This window comes from Lissotriton helveticus, chromosome 3_2 (genome assembly GCF_964261635.1).
Source record: "Lissotriton helveticus chromosome 3_2, aLisHel1.1, whole genome shotgun sequence".
NCBI lineage: Eukaryota > Metazoa > Chordata > Amphibia > Caudata > Salamandridae > Lissotriton > Lissotriton helveticus.
In genome coordinates this window covers 262167343-262189233 of record NC_136062.1, presented here as the reverse complement: position 1 = coordinate 262189233, position 21891 = coordinate 262167343, and the positions used below count along the sequence as shown (strand labels likewise).

The window sequence follows — 21891 nt, the reverse complement described above, 5'->3', positions numbered from 1 at the left end:
CAAAAGTCAATAAAATCAAGGAAATGCTATCAATCAGCATGTCCATGTGAGGCAGTGTCTATGATAAGACTGTATATGAAAAGTAAGCTGCAACAGCCTCCAGGAGGAAGTCACTGTCCTCATCCGAAAACAGTTCAGCCATCCAATTTAAAAGATGAAAGGAACATACGTGATCTTCCAGCACCGGATCCTCTATAACCATCAGAGGACAGCTCGGTGGGTTTTCAAGAAAACTTTGTTCCAAGAAATTTTGCGCTGCCGACAACACATCCCAGGGACCCATTAGTCCATGTGCCACCGCCAAGGCCATAATCCTTTCGTCAGAACAAACCAACTCGTGAGCAATGATAGGACTCATCAGTTGATCAAAATCGACGTCAGAAGATATTGGTCCGCAGAGACACAAATCAATGGCCCAAAGGAAATCACAGGTCAGGCAGCGAAATACAGGCTGGACACAGGTGAAATAGGAGAACCGAAAAGATAATCCAAACGCCGTGCTTAGAGTCGCCAACGGCAGTGTGCCATAATAATCAAGCATGCGGTTGCGAAACCGCGTCAGTAGCAGCTGAGCGTGGTCTTGCACAGGAAGGGCATCCATATTTAAAAAGGCAGAAAACCACCAATGCGCCAGCCGCTAATGCAAGTAAAAACGGGAACCCTCCAAATAAGGATGAAAAAATAGAATGGAAGAAGGCAGGGATGACTCCAAAAATCTTCTCAAAGGAAGTCACGAGACCACCGCTAACAACTTTAAAAAAATGCGCTAGGCCCGTTGTGGAGGATGCGTTAAAGATAGAACGGACCATGGCTCCGAAATGCAAAGGCAAATCAGTGTTTAAAAGAGCCTGAACCTCCGTACGGGTGTTAGCAATGTGAAGCACGAAAGTTTCACGGGCCGAGCTCAAGGCCACCTCTTTCTGGGACAATAGAGCTCTTATTCTAGCCATGCCGCTGAATTCTGCTCCCAAGGTCGGTATCTGTGGCCAAATGGAAGACTCCCTATGTTCACGTGTGGGAGGATAAAGAACGTTTCTGCAGCAAATAACTCGCTCACTAACTGTTACTATGAAAGCTATACCTTTAATTAAACCACAACAGTTTTCATTATTGAGCATTAAATAACTACCATTCTCTAACAATTTAAACGTGGGGATGATAGCTGGAACTGGCGTGCCCTGTAAAACGCAAGCCATATTCGGTCGGTCCTTGTTACATGAACCGTGTAACTGTATGTGTCTGCACATCAAAGAATGATCTGGCGTCTCAGTACACTCATCCCCTGTTAGATAAACCTCCTGTTCATCCTTGAAACATCTGTATGTGTATGGGAGTGACCAGACCTCATGAAGAAAACCGCTACCTAAGGGTTCAAAACGACCTATTGGCACATATTTCATACAATTTGAAAACTTATATAAAGCAAAAGGCAGCGTTATTAAACCGTGGATAAGCCACGTAGCAGCAGTGGCTTCTGCCACAGAAAAAGGTAAAGATTCCAACCTTTCAATATGTAGCATAGAAAAGGAAGCATCACGCATTGAAAGCAAGCGTTGTTTGTCTGTCAAATTAAACCGTGCAAATAAAGAGGAAACGTTCATGTATCCCCAGGGAACTTTACCCATTTTCAGAGTCTGAAGTGTCCATGCAAACTGCATGATTGACCGTAATTGATTTTGACCATGGTATAATACTGACACTTCATCATGCACAATATCAACAACAGACGACACAATATTATCTAATGTGTAAATTCTAGAGGAAAGCACATTAATGCTATTGTCAACCACTGCAAGCACTTTCTCAAGATTCGCCTGATCAATAGCCCTAAGGCGTGAAGCAGCCTCAATCTGTGAGAGTTTCCAAATTTCATTGTAAACCCCATATAACCACCTTTTCGACCTGCCACTAGCTGGGCCTTTAATGAAATCATTCAAATCCACGTCTGCATTCAGTTTGGAAAGGTGATACTTAACCGCAGGTAAAGTCGAATGTTTCAGCCAAGCTTGACACAACTTGCCCACAGAGTAAGAGGTGACAGTATGACTCAAATCAAACCGGGGATCAGATCTAACAGTCTGAAAACCGTTAGTTATATTTAAAAATCTTTTTTGGCAAGAATCAGCACTACGGTGCCAAAGCAGCCAACCCTTGGGATTCATACTGGAAATGTTAAAGGAGGAATTAAGAAGCAGAGCCTGTATATTTTTAATGGACAATTGAGTAAAATTACTCCAATTCTCATATTCCTCCAACTCCGGGAAAGACGGGGTGTTTAACCTTTTAGACGTAGCCAATCCAAAGCATGTGGTCTGGGAAATGGTTTCATTTAAAAACAACATATGATTTGGGATGAGACATGCACGGTGCAAAGCCTCAGTGCCTCGTACCTGCCAGGCCCTTGAACCCCAAACTGATTTAAGGTCTATTGTTTCCTTCCATAACTCATAGCCCCCAGTAACTAATTGATCTAGGAAGGCCTTCGAATACAACAATTTTGTATCGGTAAGTCTAACCTTGGACAGTGGCTGTTTGTGAAATTTAAAATAAAAGGACTCGGGATTGGTCTGGTTAAAGTCAGTGAAATAAGTATACTTTTTAAGAAACGTTTCTGAACTCCCTTGTGTAGGAGCTGGGCAATGTTCCCACTGAGTAAAATTAACAGCCTCCCTTCTGGAAGATGTTTTGTGTAAGAAGTGATTGCCATAATGTTGGTAACAGAACAATTCACCATAATTAGCAGATTCTAAATATAAATCCTCCGCATCAAAAGCAGCATAGTATTTCAAATCAGAAAACAAACTTTCCACAGCATTAACATCCCAATCATCAGAACGAATGTTTTGTTTCACCACATCCCCCATATTAACTCTTAGTACATTAGGAACATTAACGACTTCCGTTGGGCCATGAATCTGAAAACGAACTGCATCCCACGCGATTCCATCCAGAACAGGCCATGCTGTGATGTTAACCATTAACCAAAGTCAAGTCTCTTTTTAATCTGTGTGTAGAATGTGAAGAGGAAAGTGGGGCCAATGTTCCATTTAAATGAGTAATGCAAGTTCTCTCCTCGACATAGTGTCCATTCATAATCCGAAAAAAATAAAACACAAAACCAATTGACATAAAAAGGTAAACCGAAAAAAGGACCAGCCAAATGTATATCCAAGGAGGAATCAAAAAATGTTTTTTAAACAGGCTAGCATATACCGCAATTTGAGAGGGTTTTTTCGAGGCAAGGGAAGCAGAGTCAAATGAAAATCCGGATTCCGTGGCTAAACGAGCTTGCAGGTCAGGCATGGACAAATCAGTGGGGTATGTATAGTCTGTCTCATCCATGTTAGTTCCGGGCAAATTATTTAATAATGGACTGGAAACAGCAGGTAATTCGATGGCCACTTCAGGTTCAATATTAGAGGAAGTGGGCATAATTGAATTTCTCACAATGGAAGGACAGGAAACAGCCGGTGTCATGCTAAGAAGAATCGGCCACTCTGTGTATCTTGACATTGTCAATAGAAATAAACCTGTTTTCCTTACGACCTGGAAGTGGTGGTAAAATGACTGTTCTTGTGCCCTTCACTCCAAGCACTGGGACTGGAGCTCGATAGGAGGGACCAAACTCTTTCTTGTTGTCGATCTTCTCTCGAACCAGTTCTCCAACTTGGGGTAGCCAGCCAACTACCGGGATCTGCAACGCATCATCCGAAGTGGAGGGCAAATGTTCCTTTGCAAGACTGTCTCTGGTCTTTTGTAGATTCTGTAAAACATTGCAATGTTCATCTGCGTCAAAGGAAGTGGCGCGAACCACAGAGTCTAGACCGTCAAGGTCAGGGACGTACATCTTGATGCCAAAGAGCATTTCGTATGGGGTCCGCCCACCCAGAGACCTTCTAGGGAGATTATTAAGAGCACGCTGCACGCCATAGAGGTGAGCCAGCCAGTTTCTGCCAGTGCCTATAACTCGGGCTGTCAAAGATTGCTTTAAATCACGGTTCATTCGTTCAACTACACTATTACCCTCAGGTCTGTAGGGTGACGAAAACTTGACTTGGACCCCCATCGAAATCATGGCATCCTTATACGCCTTAGAGGCGAAAGCCGGACCCTGATCCGAATGGAAGGTACCACAGGCAAAAATCCCTATAAAGATACGCAAATCTCTAATGACAGTCCGTGAATCAGCGCTGCGATGTGGCCATACCCACACAAAGCGTGTGCATGAGTCAACTGCTACTAAGATGTATTTATACGCAGTATCAGATGAAAATGGACCGCAGTGATCTAAATAAACACAGCCTAGCGGTTTATTAGAAATGTACAACTGAGTCTGAGGCGGACGCGTAGCAGTTGAAGGTTTAATCTGCTGGCATATGTCACAAAGAAGGACATAATCACGCGTCTGTTTGTACAGTCCCCGCCACCAGAAACGTAATTGTAATTGAGTTACAGTGGCCGAGACGCCCGCATGCGCAGACGCCACACCTTCATGAGCCGCTGTAATCAAGTCTGCTCTGCGATCCGAGTTGGGAATCAGCCGTTCCCCAACATCAGGAATTGTCACAAAAGGAACCTTTTCGGGACTTAAGTGGTATTTATACTTCGAAGGGAATCCCGCAGGATGTTTACTTCCCTTCTCAGAGGCAGCAATCGCTGCCAAGATGTCGCTATCAATCTTGGTTTTAGACCTAGTAACTGCTGCAACTAAGTATGTAGATACTGCTGATTTCGCCGCTTCATCAGCAAGCGAGTTGCCAACAGCGTGAACTCCCACGCGCTGATGACCGAGAGTATGAATCACATAAACGAGTGGCAACATAGCCTTAAGCTCTGCCACTCGAACCCAGATCATTTTATGTTTTATTGTGCTACCCTTGGAATCATGAAAATCATTTTGAATCCAAAAGAACAAGTTTTCATTGTAAGACTGGACACAGTAGTAAGAATCACTTACAATTAGAGTAGTAACACTTGGATCTGCGTACTCCAAAGCTAGTAAGAGAGCACGAAGCTCTGCCAATTGTGCGGTGCAATCGCCCAGGGGCAACGTGTGTACCTCCCTGGAAATGAACTCATCATTCAACATAGCACCGACCACAATGGCGCATGCGGAAACGTAGGCATGTTTAGAGCCATGCGCAACCTGCGCCGACCCATCAGTGTAAATGATGCAATGGAAGTCCTCCAAAGGTCGCATCGCCAGAGGAGCAGGATGAACGAATTCATACTGCAAGTACTCCTGCGACCGTAAGGAAGCGTCAAAAATAAACATGACATCCGTGGATGACAATGACGCAGCCCACTGAATCCACCGAGGGTGCAAAGCCTTTGAATTTGGTACACTGGCTTTCGTGACTGCCTCCAAATGAGGACAGGGTGTTACCACTAGCATGCGTTTCCCCTGTGACAGAGCTCGTTCTTTTAGAATTGCCATCTGTACAGCAGTTAAAACTTTTTCCACTGTGGGAAACCGCATCTCAGCCGAAGTGTACAAGTGTGACTTGTAAGCGATAGGTACTGTGTCACCTTCATTAAAAGTGAGGTATGTGAAACCCACCGTCCCGGGAATTATTCTTATTACCAGGTTGGTGTGGTTATCACGAGTCAGTAAATATTTAGAAGCGAGCAGATCAGCCTGCAAGGATAGCAAAATGGCTGAATGCTCAGGCAGCCAGCATGATTTGGAGAAAGTTGGTTGTATCAAAGCATATAAAGGCTTGATACGCTGGGCATAATCCGGAATGTAAGTTCTGCCGAAATTCAAAAAGCCCAGTAAAGATTGTAATTTTTTCAGTGTTGTTGGAGCGCGCAATTGTGCGCACTTCTCTAAGAAGTGAGGAGCCAAACCTCTACCCTCATTGTTGAGCTCATAGCCCAAAAACAACACTGTGTGTTCTGCAATGTGCGATTTTGCAAAATTAAATTTGTAACCCATGTCTGCAAAGGTACAAATTATGGAATTCACTCGACACAGATGCATCCAAATTTCGTCGTCTGTGAGATAAATATCATCCACATAAGAACACGCATCCGGATCGATTCCCTCCAATAGTGTGACTATTCTGGAGGTGAAGACCCCAGGACTATTTTTGTAGCCCATTGGGAGTCGCCGGAAGCATTTTTGCACACCAGCGGACGTAAAACTTGTCCATTGGGAGCTAAAGCCATCCAGTCTGTGGGCATAAAAACCATTGGAAATGTCAGGCGTTGTCTTGAAACGCTTACGCACTAGACTATCCACTAGGGCAGAGCCGTGAGTATTCTGTACTGCACAGTTACGGCAATGCGAGTTCAAATGCCGGTAATCCAATACCAAACGATATGACCCGTCAGGTTTGGTCACAGTAAAAAGGGGATTATTCATTGGTGACACACACGTTTCAATAACTCCCTGATATTCCAATTGTTCAAGGATTTCTGCGACGGCCGCTTTAGCTTCACGCCGTATGGGATATTGAGGCTGAGGCTGCGGCTCAGACCGCAAAGGAATTTCGTGGCATGGGGACAATTTGTCCCAACCACATTGGTTACGGTACAGAGCCGGCGCGAGAGCCCGAGCCCACTCTTCTGCAAAATGCTGCGCATGCTCAGTTGAGACAGTGTGCGCGAAACTGGGAAGGATTACCTCCTCCCCTCGCGGCGCTGCGAGCACAAAAGGTGGGGGCCAGTCAGCCTCGGAAAGCAAAATGTCGTACGTAGACGAAAGGTTCTCCCAAAATACCCCTCTGACAGTACGCTGTATGTCACCTTCAATTAACAGGACAATTTCAAAAAGTCTTTCAGGGGGAGCCAATCTCGTATCGGCTGTTTCTATAACAACAAAAACTTCAGTCGCTGTCACCCTCAGTAGTGGACGGAGCGCCTCTCTGACTATGGTAATCTCCGCCGCGCTGTCCAGCAAGGTCAGAGCCCACGTCAGATTCCGAAGCCGCGTTCTCACTATCTGTGGCATATCTATGCGCTGTTAAGGCCGCGACTTTCTTCTTCGCAAACTGCGGACGCTTAGGCGTAGAATCCTCCTGCTTCACTGCGCCGTCTGTCTGGCGGGACTGACCACGTCCTTGCTGGCCACCACGTCCACGTCCACCCCCTCCTCCACCACCGGTCTTCTGGGCCGATGTTTCCTGAAAGGAACGAGGAGAGCGTTGATCAGAACCCTGAAAACGATCAGGTGATTTAATCATCGCGCGATCGCGCAAATCATAAACTCTTTCTGCCGGCGCAGGAGCTTGTATTGCAGGAACAGAATCCTGAGTTTGCCTAGTCTGCTTCCCCTGTGTCTGTTTCTTAGGCCAATTCTGTTTTTTGGACTTGGGCTGGACATCTGTCACTGCAGATTGTCCCTGAGGTTGTTTTTCACTGGAAAATATTTCAGACCTCTACTTGTGCGGCCAATTGTCTTATAAGCGGCCACCACAATCTTTGCTAACTGGCGGGGTTTGTCGGCATCGGGCAGAGCAGCCAAAGCATTCGACACCTGAAAGTCAACTGCATCTCCTTTAACATTGGAGAGAATGAGATCACTTACAATCTCAAATTAACCACACAGGCGCATACCCAATTCAACCGCTGCCTCTGGACCGTGATCATTCTGAACACGTCTAATGATTTCAGGCAGGGCATTCATAGACGGGGTGCCGAAGCACCTCGTATAAACTGCCGCAAACGTTTTCCCCCAGCTTTCACAGTCAGCAAGTTCAGGAGTTATATCCTTCGGTAGAGTAATCGTTAACATTCTATGTTTATCAGCAGGAGTAGAATTCGGAAAAACCGCCTCCAGTTGATCAAACTTCTCTGCTAGCCAGAATGGGAAGTCATCGTTGTCAACTGGACGCGCACCAAAAACCGAATTAACCATCACTGGATTGAGACGCATTCCGCCTCGTTCCATGGGAGCGGCCGCACCCCCCTGGGGACCACCAGGAAGATGTCGACCGATGTATTGCACTAAGGCACGAATCACGGAAATGGAAACTACATGTAGCCTGCGAATTTCTGCCAGGGTACAAGCCCCGTGATTCGGGTGCGGGGTAAAGCCACCCAACGCAGGCCAATTAGTACCTGGAATTGAGAGTGGACCTAACCTCGCAGGTGACAAAGAGTGGGGGAGGGCGCCATCAAACCAAACTCGATGCTGCCAATGATCAATAGGTATTTCCAATGCCCTGTACGGCGTATATTCAGCTGGGACATCCGAGGCGGTGTAGGAGTGGAACAAACCAGAATTAGCGTCCACAGCCGGAAACGTAACCCAAGAGTAAAACAATTCGTAAGGAAACGCCGGATCTGCACATACCACGAAAATGACAGCCATCCCATCTACTGGGACTTGGTACGTCTGAAGATGATTGCGTACCGCTACGCGACTATGCTGCGCAATAGCCACCGCCGCCATGACAACACTGGAAACAAGAAAACACAAAGAATACTTTGTAGCACAACTGGGTAGTAATTCAAAGAAACCGTTTAAGAAAGAATCAAGCTTGAATAAAGACCTATTTTAAAAAACAGGTAGGTTTCACCGACACCCCGTTTTCCGGAAACGGATGTGAAGGGGTTAAGGCATGAACGATAAACTACTCGAGTGTCATGATATAAGACCACCGAAACCGTTGGGCGCCATGTTGCAGGGTTTCTGTACTCACACAGAACTGTGCACAGAGGAGTGGAACCTCGGCAAATTAGGGTGTCCCAAAACTTACCTTAGCAACCAACTCACCCCTTACCGAGCTAGCTACAGTGTCTCATTGGACATATCAAACTCCCAATGTTTAGACAAACCAGAACATGAACTTACAGTACCTCAGGGTACGTGGGACTCATGAACACTCTTTCGTTATATTATCATTACAAACCAGAACATGGAGTAAAGAAGACACATGTGCATTTGAAATGTTTATTCACTAATGCCGTCTTCTCAGGCGCAGTATCTTAGATAATACAAGTATACTTATTATCAGTATCAAAATTATCAGCATAGTTACTAAGACATAAAAAGCGAATGGTGACAGCATGTTAACATGCTGTAATGAATAAGAGTTAACAACACTTATATCTCACCCTCCCTAACACATATATTATATTATTAGCTAAGAAGGTCTCTTTGGGTTGTTTTAGGGCGGGCCCATACCTTAGTGTCCTAGCATGAAGGAATCACATCAGCATACACCAGCTCTCTCTGCATGTGCACCGCATCAAGTGTGTTAACAATTCTCGTGCAAAGCAATATCAATCCCGCCTCAAGCCCAAGTTGGCAAAGGCTGCACTTGTGTTATGACTATGAAGGCGTGGAGATCAGACCTCATAACAATTCCATATCGTGTTGCTCCTGAAACTTCAGCACTCTCCGTGCAGACATGGTTTATTAAACAAAACTGATATCAGAGCAATAACATATTATTCTCACATACACCACGGCAAACCACTAGGTTGAAAGCTAAGTCAACAATTAAGGGTCGTGTGCAGAAGTTGCAAGAAAGGAAAAATGGCGTTTAAATCTCAAATGTACCTATGCTAACTTAACACGATATAAGGATATATAGGAGCTATACAACAGTAGAGTTTCACAGAGTAGAGTGGCATAGGGTGGAGTAACAGAGTGGAGTGGCATGGAGTGGAGTGGCATAGAGTAGAGTGGTGTAGAGTGTGTTGTACAGTGGAGTACTGTGTCGTAGAGTGGAGTAGAGTGCCACAGAATGGAGTGATGTAGAGTAGATGTTGTGTAGTGGATTGTCGTGGAGTGGTGACGATTGTAGTAAGTGTGGCAGAGTGGGGTGCAGTGGAGTAGAGTGGAGTGTCACAGAGTGGAGAATCACATAGTGGATTAGAGTGTTGTAGAGTCGAGCAGATCATTGCAGACTGGTGTAGAGTACAGAAAAGAGGCATGGAGTTGTGTATAGTGGAGTAGTGTGTCGTGGAGTGTCGTAGATTGGAGTGTCATACAGTGGAGTGGAGTGGCATAGAGAGGAGTGGCGCAGAGAGGAGGTGAGTGGAGTAGAGAGTATAAGAGTGGAGTGGCATAAAGTGGAGTATCATAATTGGAGTGGCATGGAGTGGAGCAGAATGTCGTAGATGGAGTGGCGTACTATGGCATGGAATAGAGTGGAAGGGAGCAGAGTGGGGTGTAGCAGAGTGTTGTAGACTGGAAAGAAGTAGAGTGGTCTAGAGCGGAGTAAAATCGAGTGTCACAGTGGAGCAGAGTGGTGCAGAGTGGAGTGTCCGACAGTCGAGTAGAGTGTTGTAGAGTGGAGCAGAGCGTTGTAGACTGGCGTATAGTAGAGGAAAGTGGCATGGAATTGCATATAGTGAAGTAGAGTATCATGGAGTGTCGTAGATTGGAGTGTCATACAGGAGAGTGGTGTTGCGTATAGTGTAGTGGCACAGAGTGGAGGTAAATGGAGAAGAGTGCATTCGAGTGGAGTGGCATAAAGTGGTGTATCAGAGTGGAGCAGAATATCGTAGATAGAGTGGCGTACTGCAGCATGGCATAGAGTGGAGGGGAGTAGAGTGGGGTGTAGTAGAGTGTTGTAGACTGGAAAGAAGTAGAGTGCCGCAGATTAGAGTAGAATAGAGAGTGCCAGTGGAGTAGAGTGGTGCAGATTGCCCTTGAGTGGAGATGCATAGATTGGGTTAGAGTGGAGTAGAGTAGAGTTGTGTAGAGTATGAATAGTAGAGTGGTGTAGAGTGAAGCAGTATAGAGTGTTGTAGATTGGAGGGGCATATAGTGAAATAGAGTGGAGTCGAGGGTCCGAGTAGAATGACATAAAGTCCAGTGTTGTAGAGTGGAGTGTTGTAGAGTGGAGATGATGTAGAATGGAGTGGTGTAGAGTGAAGTGGTGTAGAGTGGTGTAGAGTTTCTTAGAGTGGGTTTGTACAGTAGGGGTTGTAGAATGTCACAGTGGAGTAGAGTGGCGTGGAAAGGAGTGGAGTGGTGTAGAAATAAGTACAGTGTTGCAGAGTTTCATAGAGTGGTGAGGCGTAGAGTGCAGTGATGTCGCACAATGGTGTACAGTGTTGCCCAGTGGAGTGATGTAGTGTAGAGTGTTATGGACTGGAGTGCCATAGAGGAAGTGGTGTGGAGTGTTGTAGAGTGCAGTGTAGCGTAGTGGAGGGTTGTAAAGTGGAGTGGAGAGTCAGAGAGTGGAGCAGTGTGTCATAGATTGTCGTAGAGCAAAATGGTGTGAAGTGGCATAGAAAAGAGCAAAAAGGCTTTGAGTGGCATTGAGTGGAGTGTCGTAGATTGGAGTGTCATAAAGCGGAGTGGAGTAACAGACAGTGGAGTGTCGTAAAGTGTCGTATTGTGGAGCGGTATAGAATAGAGTAGAGTGCTGTGGAGTGGCACAGAGGTGCAGTGCAGTGTCATAGAGTGGCATATCAGAGTGGAGTGTCATAGAGTGGAGCAGTGTATCATAGAGTGTGTTAGAGTGGAGTTGAGTAAAGTAGCATAAAGCAGCATGGAGTGTCATAGATTGGAGCGTGGTATGGACTAGACTGGCATAGAGTAGACTGTGGTAAAGTGGAGTAGAGTGGAGTGGTGTGGAGTGTCAGAGAGTCATATAGTGAAGTAGAGTGTCGTAGAGTGGAATAGGGTAAAGTGCAGTAGAGTGAAGTGCCGTAAAGTGTAGTAGAGTGGAGTGGTGTAGAGTGAAGTAGTGTAGTGAGTAGTGACATACAGTAGTGTAGAGTGTCATAGAGTGGAGGGGCGTATAATGGCGTGGAGTAGAGTGGAGTGGAGTAGAGTGGAGTGTCATAGAGTGGAGTAGAGTGTGGTAGAGTTGAGTAGAGTATTGTAGAGTGAAGTGTCATGGAGTAGAGTGTAGTAGAGTGAATGTCAGAGTAGAGTTTGATAAAGTGTTGTAGTGTGTTGAAGACTGGAGCAGAGTGTTGCAGAATGGTGTAGAAAAAAGTGGTGTGGAGTGGCTTAGAGTGGCATGTAGTGTCATAGATTGGAGAGGCGTAAAATGGAGTGGTATAGAGTGGAATGGCATAGAGTGTAGTGCTATAAAGTGTCATAGAGTGTAGTGGAGTGGAGTGTCAGAGTGTCATAGAGTGAAGTAGAGTGTCGTGGAATGTAGTGAAATGTAAAGTGCAGCGGAGTGGTGTAAAGTGGAGAGCCGCAAGGTAGAGTAGAGAGAAGTAGTGTAGAGTGAAAAAGTGTAGAGAAAAGTGGTGTACAGTAGTGTAAATTGGAGGGGCATATTGTGGGGGTGAGTAGAGTGTTATAAACTGGAGTGGAGTAGAGTGTCGTAGAATGGAGCGGCGTAGAGTGGAGTACAGTATGGTAGAGTAGAGTGGAGTGTTGTAGAGTGGAGTGTCAGAGTGGAGTGTGATAGAGTGTGTGCAGTGTGTTGAAGTGTGTTGTAAAGTGGCATAGAGAAACATGGTGTGGAGTGGCGTAGAGTGGAATGGTGTAGAGTAGATTAGAATGGATTGATATAGTGTGGAGTGATGTGTGGTGTTGGAGTGTCATAGAGTGAAGTAGAGTATCAGAGTGGAGTGAAACGGAAAGTGCAGTAGAGTGCTTTAAAGTGGAGAAGACTGGAGTGCTGTAAAGTGGATTAGTGTGGAATGGTGTAGAGTGAAGTAGTGTAGAGAGAAGTTGCATACAGTGTTGTAGAGTGTTGTAGAGTGGAGGGGCATATAGTGGTATGGAGTATAGTATATACTCAGAGTGGAGTAGAGTAGAGTGGCATTGAGTGGCGTAAAGCAGATTTGAGTGGAATGTCATAAAGTTGAGTGGCAGAGTTTCAAAGAGTGGAGCGGAGTTGTAGAGTGGAGTGGTGTACAGTGGAGCAGAGTGGAGTAGTGTTGTAGACTGGAGTGGCGTACGTGGAGAGGGGTAGAGTAAAGAGGTGAAGAATGGAATGGAGTAGAATGGCATACAGTGGAGTAGCATAGAGTGTAGTAGTGTCGTAGAGAGGCGTGGCATAAGTGGAGTAGAGTGGAGTGGTGTACACTGAAGTACACTGGAGTAGAGTGGAGGGGTGTAGAGTAAAGTGGTGAAGAGTGGAATGGAGTAGAATGTCATACAGTGGAGTAGAATAGAGTGGTGTAGAGTAAGGTGGTTTGAAGTGGCGTTGAGTGTCATGGAGTATAGTGGAGTGTCATACAGTGGAGTAATGTTGTAGAGTTGAGTGGCATAAAGTGGAGTGGAGTGTCACTGAGTTGAGTAGAGTGTCATAGAGTGAAGTGGCAAATAGTGGAGTAGAGTTCAGTAGTGTCATAGAGTGGAGTGGGAAAAAGTGGAGTGCTGTAAAGTGGAGTCGAGTTGAGTGGTGCAGACTGTAGTGGTGTAGAGGGAGAGTGTTTTAGAGTGTCATAGAGTGGAGTGACAAATAGTGGAGTAGTGTCACAGAGTGGAGGGGGTTAAAGTGCAGTAGAATGGAGTGCTGTAAAGTGAAGTAGAGTGGAGTGGTGTAGAGTGAAGTGGCATAGATGGAGCAGAGTGTTGTAGAGTGGAGGGGCATATAGTGGTGTGGAGTAGAATGTCGTGGAGTGGAGTGTCATAAAGCGGATTGTCATAAATCGGAGTATCATAGAGTGGAGTAGTGTGTCATAGAGAGGAATAGACTTTTGTAGAGTGGAGCAGAGTGTTGTAGAGTGGCATCCAGTGGGGTGGAATGCAGTAGATTGGAGTGGCATAGAGTGGCTTGTCAGAGTGAAGTACAGTGCAGTAGTGTCGCGGAGTAAAGTGACGTAAAGTGAAGTAGATGAGTGGTGTACAGATTAGACTGAAGTAGTGTTATGCAGTGGCGTGGTGTAAAATAGTTGAGTTGAGTGGAGTGGTTAGAATTTATAGAGTGGAGTAGAGTGTCAGAATGGAGTAGCATAGAGTGGAGTGGTGTACAGTGGCGTAGAATGGTGTGAAGTAGAGTGTTGTACAGTGGAGTGGTGCACAGTGAAGGACAGTGGTGTATAGTGGAGTTGAATATCGTAGAGTGGAGTGGTGTAGAGTGTAGTTGCATAAAGTGAAATATGCATGGTATGGTAGCATGATGCACATTTTCAATTGAAATGACCATTACATTTCCACAGACATACAGTTTTACTGATAAAACTATAAAACACACAAACTCTAACGTGTGGAAATCAGCATTACCTGTTGTATGGATTGTTTTGATCCTATTAAAATATCTGTTTCCACCATACTTGAGAATTAATAAAGAATGTGCTTCATTTGTGCTTTCCTAATTCTGATATATGCTGAAATATATGTACAGTTCCCTTAAAGGCATTTACATTTTGTTGTGTGCTAGAAGGAAATAACACCCTACATCCTTTTTACATTCCCATACCTTAATAAGATAGTCACATACGGTAAATGTCGTTTACAACGCGGTGTTTACACCGCACAACCTTTTCCACGCAGCTATTACAACGCAAGTCGTTACTACGACTTGCGCTGGATGGCGCTGTGGGATAAGGAATGTTGTAATTCTATATTCCAACACCTTCCCTACTGATACGGGGACTGGTGTTGGAATATAGAATTATAAAATTCCTAAATCCGCGCCCTCCAACGCAAGTCGTTGTAACGACTTGCGTTGTAAAATCTGCAATGTCAAGTACCGCGATCTAAAAGATCGCGTTGTACTGACATACATCCGTCACATACATCTTGTCACTTTGCAGTGGAGAAAAAGTAAACACCAAGCTCCCTATGAGACAGAGCTTAACATTTGACCTCTATCTTTTTATGAACAGCAGATGTGACAAGATAAAAACAATGTTTAAAGACCTGTTTATTGCTCATTCACTTTTGAACTCCAGCATGATTGTTTTGGCAGTGTTTTATTGCCCCCGATTCCCCTGCTTCCAGTGCCCATGGCATCAGTCCGAAATTGAGGAAGAGAACTGTTTAAGTTATGCTATTAGTAAAGGGCATTGACTGAAATAAACAAGCTGATAGACACAGATTCATGAACTGGAGGGTCAGTGATAAATAGAATCAGTCAAGCAGAAAGATAGGAGGTAGGAAACCTTTTTCAAATGAATACAGCAGTTTACTGCTGTGCATAAGCATACAGAAGATAACTGAACCACACATCTGCTCTCCTGGACTGCCTCATGAAAAAGAAAAAACAGAGTTCCCTGAAAATGAGCACCTGTGGAACAATACAAAGAGCGAGTCAGAGTGGTGCTAAACAGGCTATGCTTCACAGGAGGGAAAAAGACATGCTGGAGAGCCTGAAACAAATAAAGCCAGCAAATGAAAGCAAGCTAATGTGAGTTCACAAATTAATTGATAAGCAATGGGCTGAATGCAGTCCCAGGGAAGCTTTCAGAACGTCCCCAATAATTCTCCCGCAACCAGACAGCTCTGCTATGTGGACGGCTTTGTCTTAAAAACAAAGAGGTTTAGTTGCTCCTGCAGCGTTTGCTGCTTTGGTTACAGCTCCGTAAGGAGTAACTTGTGAAGTTCAACACAATCTTAGACAGAAATCTCACTACTAGTCCCCTACATGTATAAACTTGTGTATATAATGTCATATTTAAGATTCTAACTCTACTAATTGAGTAAAAATAATAGAATAACTGAATAAATATATATTTGTGTCATTTTACAGGGATCACTTACAGAATATAGAGGAAAAAATATTGTGTGGACAGATCATCATGTCAAAAATATCAAGGGTCAACACATCGAGAAGGTAAGTGCAAATAGGTAAGTATATATTTACCATTCTTATTTCCAGCTCTACAAACCTTGACAATATATCATCAAGGTACATATATGTGGAGTTAAGTATAGTAAAATGTTGTTTTCCCATAGAAACTTACCTTCACAATATTCTTTTCCTCTATATTCTTGACACGATTTGTTGTCCACTGTCCACACAATATTTTGGACTCAATATTTTGTCCAAACGCCTTTTAAATTCTTTATCACATTTGTTCATGCCATTTGTCACATTGTTAACATCTTTTGATGGCTCGGCTTGTGCACTGGCTCTAAGAGTCCAGCTGGAAATCTGGCTTGGCGGTTCCCTAAAGCTGTCCGTTCCCCTCCCAGAAACTTAGTGTTCCCTACCGCCCTACCCCTGGACTTACATCATTGTTTTGCCAAGAACTGCAAATAGAGATTAGAGGTATCAGGAAGCTCCTTGCTCTATTTTACTTGATTGATGCAGGTTTACTGAGAGAAAGGGAGATAGGGGGAAGTGTGGCCTTATAAAAAGGTAGAGATTGCAAATCACAAGGTCCCCACCACTCACCAGGACTGACATTACTTTTTTGCTGACTCAGCTCTAGGGTTACAACATTTCCAAGAAAAAAATACTGCCCATTTGCTTTTGTTTTAAGAGTCTGCAAAGGTCGGGTTATAGGGTGACCACCTGACATGGAGGCAAATTCAAGTCAGGACTGTAAAAATTCCGAACTATGGGTAAAAATTCTGGTAAAAATTCAAGACAAAAGGTCTGTTTTACGGGCACATCCTAGGAGAGGCCATGCCCCACTAATGTTATCAGTGCATTTGCCTACTGTTTTTTTATACTGCACTATTTATTAACTGTGCTTTGTCACTGTGCTTTGTACTTGAGGGGCTTTAGGTATGCTACATTCAGGTGGCGTTTTATGTCCTTGTTCAATAGTAAATTGATACACTTAAGCATGGTGTCAAGGGCATCAATTCTACCCAATCGTTCTTGGAGAGAAAACAACAACAAAACTTTGATTGTCTTTCTAAACATTTTAAAACCCATGGCAAACTGTTTGGGCAAATTTTAAGCAGCATTTAATTTGAGTTGGTTGTTGCCGGTGGGGCCTGCCGGCCCTCATGTTTAGGGGCGAGCATTTATTTTTCCTCGTCTCAGTTTCAACCAGATCGAGGGAGAGAAAAACACAAAAGTTGGAAAGAAAGAGGACGAGAAAGACAGAACACAGGGCAAAGGGAGAAAGAAGGGATTGAAAAGTACCTGCAAGAGAGAGATAAAGAGGCAGAGAATGTCTGGGGGTGGGTGGCTGAGGCATGTGGTAGACTTAAAACTACGCACCTTGGTAATCAGCATCCCCAATGTTTGAAACACTGTTCACAGGCTTCTGCGCAAAACGTTGGGCTTTGGAACTTATTGTTTTAAAAATTAAGCACTGCATTAGGGTATCTGACTTTTTCACCTTCTGCTAGTTTAGAGAAGTTGAACAAAAACATCTGGCTCAACTCACCCTACACTAGTGTGGATGGCATTCTCACACCTAATATCAGGATGTGAGGAATCCACAACTTGTCTGTAGTCTCACACAGTGTTTAATTTGTAAAAAGGGAAGTGCCAGGGCCCCTGTCAGGATGCCACTTGCACCACCCATTGCCCATGCCAGCGCTGCCCTGCCAATGACTGTACAAACACACCTACTAACCATCACACAGTTACAAGTGTGACAATTCAGACTATTCCAGGCCCCCAACGCTATAAGAATGGCATAAGTGGCAGATATTTGTCATCTTCGTAAGGTACATTGAATTAATAAACAACAGTTTCTGTGCTCATCTATAAATAGTACAAACAGCACCACCATGTGGCAAGACTGTCATAAGTGCCGCTGTTGGCAATTAAGTGCCGGTGCCGAGCACCAGAAACCACTGGTTCAATTTAAGCACTAGTCTCTCAGCCTCAAGAAGGTAAAACTGCTGCATTATAGTGTGCGGCAGGGTCACTACATATCTCCTAACTGCGACAATGGAGTACCAGACATGGGAAATTAAAGAGCAGAATGAAGTAGAGTTTAGATAAGGGTCTGCAGCTACTGATTTAAAGGGTTGTTTCTAAGAACAAAACAGTGTGGATCCCACTTGTAGGACCCTTGGACCTAGCTCAGCTACAGGTGTATGATTGCTTTGAATCAGTGTACCTTCTAGAAAGAAAAATTTCTTTCTAGTGTCCCCTCACTCACCGGGGTTTCCCCACGGTGACATGCTTCATCATTGGGGCCATCCCAGTTCTCTACGAAAAGGGGCGTGCTGCGACTCACGAACTACGCAGGAGCACTTTAAGTCTGAATGACTATGTGTGGTGCAGAAATGTGGTGGAGTGGGTGTGTGTGAGTATTAAAAATACCATGCTTAGTGGGCCTAACTGTTTTATTGAGCTCCTATGCAGGTATATTAAAAGTGGGGTTAATGTCACTGTAGGGCAACCTATAATGTGATTGACTCAGTGATCGATATGGTCGACATGTTTCATGCTACCCCTAGCATTTCTTCGGGACCATGCAGGGACCAGCCCTGCATATGCCACTCCTAAATCCCAATTGTGGGAACAGTGAATTTATAACAATAAAAAGTTGATTTTAGCATGCATTTATATTAAAAATACATACGTTCCTCTTTAGTAGAAGGTGCTGAAAAATAAAGCATATTATTAATAACAAACCTTTCCTGTGGGAAGGCACACATAGTATATTTGCATGCCGCTCGCATTCTGTGCTTAGAAAGATGGTTTGCGCCATACTGGCGCGTGCAGGCTTACCAAAATTAGTCCAAAAGATTGTGGTGTTTGTTCGTGAATTCACACAATTAAACAAGACAGGACTTGATGTGACCAAAACACTTGACATACATAACATATAACAGGTACACAGAAAAATAAAGGTCTCCAATAGTTACTTATTGAAGCGAAAATTGACACTTCATGGTCTCGCTGGGGGTCAATTTCACTTATGGGACACACTGCTGTAAAACGATGAATACATACAATGTTTGTTAGGTCAATATCAATAAGACCTACGAGTTCGTAAACAGTTTCAAATATCGCCGTTCTTTGGACTGGCTTTGTCCGTTTTCACAAACATGGAGTACTTACTTCCTATCTCGTGAAATCGCGCAAATGTACCTACTAAGTACCTCCCCGGGCCCACATCTTACCCGGGCCCTGCAGGCGTATTGTTTTTGTAAATCTCTGTCTCAGAACTAGGGCGGAGACGCCCTCAGGGACTAGACTGTTGCACACGCGGCGGCCATCTTGAGAGGATGCCTTTGTCCGCGAGGTATAGAAATCGAAAACGGCTTGTTTACTCGGAGTTGCCGAGAAATGCTCGTATTTCGAACTTGGTGTAGCGGAAAAACGGCTTGAGGTTACAAAATAAAAATAAAATAAAACTAAAAATAAAACCTCAGGTCGCATAATAATTTATGCATTATTTTAAATATGTTACCATAACATTCAGAAAACGGGAGAATAATATCGGATATTATGAGTGATTGTACCCACGGTAAACATATAAATAGGAGGTAGTTTATATAGGAATTGCTCTGATATTACCGGATTAATATGTATGGAAGAGTATTACAAGATATTGTCAGTGGTTATATCCACGGTAAAAGCAATAGATAGTGGTCTATACAGGGACTATTTTGGGTAGTACTCAGTATTAGTACGCAGTAACACGGAATCAATGGTGATGGCATTCAGAATCATAGTCAATGGTGGTACCATACAAGATATTCGAAGTTCACATTAGGTTGGGGAACAATATCTTGGAATGGGTTCAGTATGTCAGAAAGGGAACACCGAAGTAACTTTCATTGTTATTATCCAATCCTTTTGATAATTGTTTATATGGCAAGAGAAAGTTCATATGAATGCACCCCAGGGGATGTCATCGTTCAAACCATGCGTATCTGTGCGTAGTTTGAACACCCATCTTTGTTCGCGCTCATGAAGAAACCTTTCTTGATTCTCTCTGGTCTTGGCAGTTTCCAACACTACCCACCTCATGTCGTTGAGAGTGTGATTCGTTTCAATGAAATGATTTGTCATTCTTGTTGTAGTTCTTTTGCACCTGATGGTGCTACGATGCTCTACTATCCTGGTGCTCACCTTGCGTGTGGTCATTCCGATATAATGCAAATTGCAAGTGCAGGTGATCATATATACTACCCCACTGGTATTGCAATTTGACATCTGTCTTAATTCCCATTTGGTTCCGTCATTAAAATTCACACTCTTCGTGTTGGTTGTAAGGTGGCAAACCATCTTTCTAAGCACAGAATGCGAGCGGCATGCGAATATACTATGTGTGCCTTCCCACAGGGAAGGTTTGTTATTAATAATATGCTTTATTTTTCAGCACCTTCTACTAAAGAGAAACGTATGTATTTTTAATATAAATGCATGCTAAAATCAACTTTTTATTGTTATAAATTCACTGTTCCCACAATTGGGATTTAGGAGTGGCATATCCAGGGCTGGTCCCTGCATGGTCCCGAAGAAATGCTAGGGGTAGCATGAAACATGTCGACCATATCGATCACTGAGTCAATCACATTATAGGTTGCCCTACAGTGACATTAACCCCACTTTTAATATACCTGCATAGGAGCTCAATAAAACAGTTAGGCCCACTAAGCATGGTATTTTTAATACTCACACACACCCACTCCACCACATTTCTGCACCACACATAGTCATTCACACTTAAAGTGCTCCTGCGTAGTTCGTGAGTCGCAGCACGCCCCTTTTCGTAGAGAACTGGGATGGCCCCAATGATGAAGCATGTCACCGTGGGGAAACCCCGGTGAGTGAGGGGACACTAGAAAGACATTTTTCTTTCTAGAAGGTACACTGATTCAAAGCAATCATACACCTGTAGCTGAGCTAGGTCCAAGGGTCCTACAAGTGGAATCCACACTGTTTTGTACTGAACCCAAGGAGGCCGACCTAGTCTCATTAATCCTCCTTCTCCCCCTGTTTCTCATATTTGTTTCTAAGAACCACACAAATAATGAAGATATGAAGAAGGTGAGAAAATTCATAAAATCACATGGGCCTGCTAGGAGTATCCTGTAGTATTACATACCTGCAGAGTAGTCTCAACAGAGAAGCTGGAACAGAAGTGGCACTGTCAAGTGGTTGAACAAGCACCACCTTCTGACTGGCAAACTCTGATGGTGCAATGGTCCGTTGGTTGTGCTTGTGGAAGGTGGTCAGGGGCTGGACCACTTGGAAGTTTGGGCTCAGAGGAACTGCCCACTCTATCAATGTCTTCTTACTCTGCAGTCTGCCAAGGCTGAACCAGTGGTATGGATCATCCCTATGTGCAGAAGAACATGTAAAGACTTTAAAATGTAGAAAGTATTCCTTTAACATAGGAATCCTGTTTGGTCCAGCAGGGAATAGTGACTTGTGTATTTTTAGTACTAGGAAGTCCCTGCCTGTCGCAGAAAGCACTGCTAGTTCAAATGCTTTGTCAGTTTATAAGCTTTGTTTTGACATTACATTCTTCTTTCTTCAAATCTGCACATTATTATTTGAAACCTGCATTACACACAATATAAGATAGGCTGCCACAAAATGTGCAAATATATTTTTGGTTAAAGATAAAAAGCGCTTCCAAACTATGAGGCAGATTTACATTGCCTGACGCATCTCTGCAAATCGGCAGAGATGCGCCAGGAAAGATACGGCACGCAAGTTCATCCTTGCGCCACCCATGATGCGCCGCATTTACAATGCGGCGCACCATGGTGCAGGAATGAACAGATGCGTGTCGCATCTTGGGCGTAAAGTTGTCGCAGTGCTGAAGTTGTGTTGCGTGCGGCACGCAACTCCAGCAGTTTTCCAACTTGCCCTATCTTCAACGTGGTGCGTCAGGCCTTACGCCTGCTTCAAGCAGGCGCAGGGTTTTGACACATCAGCGTTGGGAAAGTGACTCAGTGAAATCTTGTAGATTTCACTGAGTCACTTTTCAGGGGCGTTCCTGCGACGGAACGCCCCCCCCCCTGCACCGGAACGCCTACATGAAACCTGACGCAGGTTTCATGTGGCGCAGGGCCTTACACCGTGACGCATCTCCATAGATGCATCACGTTGTAAATGCCTCGTAGGGATGCGCCACGTTTACGCCGCCTTGCGTGACGCAACAGCGGCGTAAACGTGGCGCAAGGGACTTGTA

The 21891-nt window shown here is 44.3% G+C and overlaps 1 long non-coding RNA gene across 2 annotated transcripts in view; it reads right to left on the bottom strand.

The window, feature by feature from the left end:
• The window catches only part of LOC144826288 (uncharacterized), a 105950-nt gene that overhangs the window by 43742 nt on the left and 40317 nt on the right, over positions 1-21891 (bottom strand). For both annotated transcript variants that reach the window (XR_013609762.1, XR_013609763.1), the window contains exon 2: positions 20797-21030. This is a non-coding gene — a long non-coding RNA (uncharacterized LOC144826288). The remainder of the gene's footprint in view (positions 1-20796; positions 21031-21891) is intronic.